Source organism: Gymnogyps californianus, chromosome 3 (assembly GCF_018139145.2).
Source record: "Gymnogyps californianus isolate 813 chromosome 3, ASM1813914v2, whole genome shotgun sequence".
NCBI classification, from domain to species: domain Eukaryota; kingdom Metazoa; phylum Chordata; class Aves; order Accipitriformes; family Cathartidae; genus Gymnogyps; species Gymnogyps californianus.
Genome location: NC_059473.1, coordinates 121,598,538 through 121,602,257, shown reverse-complemented (window position 1 = coordinate 121,602,257; position 3,720 = coordinate 121,598,538). Strand labels below are relative to the sequence as shown.

The window sequence follows — 3,720 nt, the reverse complement described above, 5'->3', positions numbered from 1 at the left end:
ATGCTTAGCAAAACAGTGTAAAAATAGACGATGTATTCTTCTCCTATTTACCTTATAATTTTCCAGCGACTAGTGAGGTAGGGACTTCTGGAACTCAGGGTTGTATCCAAGCTACTATGCTGAGTAGCTACCAGTGGTCCTGCTCTCTAGGAGTTTGTCTTAACTCTTTTTGAGCCCATTTGTGGTTTCGCTTTCCACAGTGTGCCATGCTGTGATAATGCTTCACTGTGTAAAAACAATTTCAAGTCTTCTCCCTGACTGTTTTATTAAGTGTTCCTTTGTTATAGAGGCAGTAAATGAAGTTTCTTTTTTGACCTTCTCACCATCATTATTTTCCAGACTTTAACTGGATTTTCTTTCAGCTATCCCTTTTTCAAGCTGATGTGGTTTTCTCTATTTCCAGTGTGAAACTTTATCACCATCCTCTCTATCCTTTCTAATTTTACTAGAAAACACGACTTTCTTTAAAACTTCGATTCTACTAAAAGGACTATTGAATTTTGCTGGATCTGGAATAGGCAAGAGCTGTATGGCCGAGGGACTCAGAAGAACTCTGAGCATGTGAGCGATAGTCTTATGACTTTGGGGGTCTCCTTGTCATCTAAGGGGGGAGCTACTAATTCTTAACATTCAGTTCCCCTTTTTGACCACTTCCTAGCCCCACGCTAACATTTTCAGAGAGCTTTCCACTTCAACCTCCAGATCTCCTGCAGCAAAAGTGATAGCTCTAACCAGTGTCTTTGTATGTATAGTTAGGGTTATTTTTTCTTATGTACGTTACTTTGCACTTATCACCGCTGAATTTCATCTGCTATTTTATCACCCAGTCACTCAGTACAGAGAGACAACATTGCCTCAACACCTCTTTGGTTCCATCCTGTGTGTGTATAGCAACTGCAACGCAGCTTAGATGTATTGCAGATGTTTAAATAAAAATGTGCAAAGGAAAGACCATTTCTTTTTTTTTTTGTTTATCTACGGAGCATTTTGCACAGTTTTGGGTGCAAGATTAATAATTGCACTGATGAAAAACTGCTGCAGAGAGTATCCTTCACTTGCTGTAAAATTTCATTGCCTGTAATGCCCTTGCACGATACTCCACGAGCAGGTTGACGATGGAGCAGGGCCGTTTCCTTCTTTGGGGATTTGGAGATGCAGAGAAGCACAGGCATCAGCTGTGCACAGGGATGCTGGTTCTCTCCAAATCTGGTATGTGGGGGTCAGGCAAGTGGGGAGAACCTGTAGCACTGCTCTGGGAACCCCTGAGCTCCCAGCCTTGCAGTGGGACAGCCCCTGCATTTGGCTCTGTTGCTCCCTAAGCCGTCTCTCTGGTTTATCCTCGTTGTTTCTGAGCATCTTCAGGGTCAGACAGAGGTCAGACAAGAGGCTCATGTCTTTTAAGGCAATGAGAACAGGAACAAAGAGTCTTCACATTTTCCATCCACTTCTGAGAGTTGCCTGAAAAAAGTCTTTTTGATTTGACATTGCAAAAATTCCATACCTAACGTAAAGTCCCACGAAAGAGAGCTTTATTACCTTACAGCTAACCCTCAGTTTTGAAGACAACAAAAATGCCATGTCCCAATTTCTGGTTAAGGAATATTTTTAACCAAGAGATGTTTTTTTAGCCTAGATGCATGATAGATCAAGGGGAAAAATGGGTTTCATTGACTTTTAAAACAATCTCCATTTCAAGAAAGAAAAAAAAAAAAGCCTTTTGTTCTGTAACAAATAACATCCTTAAAGTACAAGTACAGTTCTCTCAAATCTGAAATATTATGGCCAGATTTAAATTCTCCCATTTGAATGAGGACGCTGAAAGATGAGGAGTTTTTCATTTTGTTGAAATATATGAGGTATTTAAGATGATTGTTTTCACCTACAGGCTGCCTGTTTCTTCTCAGCTACCATCTCTATGGAAAATGAAGGCAGTGCTGTGTGAATCGCTGATTGTGTGTATGCCTGCTACCAAAGCTAGAAGCATCTCACATTGTGAAGTAGAGGGATGACAAACTGCAGAGGTAGGATGTTAAGGAAACTGATTTCCTTGTTTCGTTAAAAGATTGTCTTTTCCTCTTGATGTCCTTTTCCCAGTGATCTTCTCTCTGCAGAGTCTTAGACTGTTTATTTTATAACTGGTTCACTAAGGTCAAGGCCTGTGCAGGCTACCATACAAATTCAAAAGCAGTCTTGGATGTATAGTCACAATTCAACAGCATGACTGATAATGTCAGCTCAAATTCCTCAAGAATAAACTGTGGTTTGCTGCCATGTGTTAACAACTAGAAGCACTTGGTTTCTAGGATTTACCCAATCAAAATGCAGGAAGCTAAAACATCTGGCTTGTCAAAATGATCATAAGGTTATAGAGGGAATGACAAAGATGCCAGACAAATAAAATCCAGGAAACGAGCACAGTTTAACCAGAACCTAAGTTCAGTCTCTAAACATACAGTCTTATCTTTCTGATGCACTGATTTCTATCTTTTTTTAGACTGAAATTCTCCAGGAAGGAAACTTCATGTATTTGAGGAAGTACTAAGCATCATGGTGGTATTTAGTAAGTAATTCTTACCACCTCTCCTGCTGTTTCTTAGATTTGTGATGAGAATTATTAGAAGTGACTTGCCCATTGTGACCCAAATGGAAATAAAAAAAATGCAGTGAGCCATAGCTATGTGACCTCAAGTCAAATGCTTCAAACTCACGTACCTAAATATAGACACCTAAATAAATGGCCTGATTTTCAGAAGCACTGTGCAACTCTGAGAGTTGTAGGTGCTCTGAAAAATCAAGATGCTTATTTAGGTATCTAAATATAGACTGAGCTTCTGAATATATTATTTAATCTGCTTCAGAATGTAAACAACTAAGGAAACAAAGGTACTACAAATACTATTTTTACATGTGCTAATTAGAAGGCCACAGAGTGTAATCAACTACAAGACAGAATTTACTCCTGTAAAGCAAATAGTGTGGTAATTATTGTTTATTAATTGTTGAGAAGTAGAATTTAAGAGCCCTAGTTGTGAAGCAGTGCTAGACAGGTTTGATGGAGAAGTCCATTGTAGTAGATTTCTTTGACTTTTATTAATCTTTATCCATAGTTATAGAGATTGACGCAGAAAGGCTTTCAAAAATGTCAGATTAAGGAGTTTTGTTTATATTGAGAGATCATAAAAAATTATTTATGTGTTTCATTCTCTTAAAGTGTGATCCATAGTCTTAAGGCTTTTTGTGTTTTTCTTTTCTTTCTGAAATCTTCATTCATTCTGACATTTTTACGTGACTGTTGAAGGCATAATTGGAATATCATTGGAAGCAGAAGACTGTGAATGATGAGTTATTAGTCAGCACACGACACCACATACACATTCAGTTAATAGAAAATAAGCAGCTCAAGCAGGTAAGTAACAACTGAGACTATATTTTTGTGCCTGAATTGTGCCTAGAAGTAAAAACTTACACACACAGCCTTTTTCAACACGTCTACTAAGACAGGTTTTGTTTAGACACATTATGTTAGTGTATGCCTATATATATTATTATTTTTATGTATTATGGCACTGATCTTCTAGAAGTACATCAGTGATTGGCAGTTGGCCCCTAGATGGTGCCAGTGCCTACGTACCGCCAGCCCTTGTGCAAGCTGAACACTGGAGATGGCAAAACAGAAATGGTCTTCGTGACACAGATATTCTTGGGCAATCATAGCTTCCA

The 3,720-nt window shown here is 38.6% G+C and overlaps 1 long non-coding RNA gene across 1 annotated transcript; it reads left to right on the top strand.

The window, feature by feature from the left end:
• The first annotated feature begins 1,893 nt into the window (after nucleotides 1-1,893).
• Nucleotides 1,894-3,400, top strand: LOC127014956 (uncharacterized). Its single transcript, XR_007766255.1, has 3 exons — nucleotides 1,894-2,021; nucleotides 2,495-2,560; nucleotides 3,299-3,400. It is a non-coding gene; the product is annotated as an uncharacterized LOC127014956 (long non-coding RNA).
• The last annotated feature ends 320 nt before the right edge of the window (nucleotides 3,401-3,720 follow it).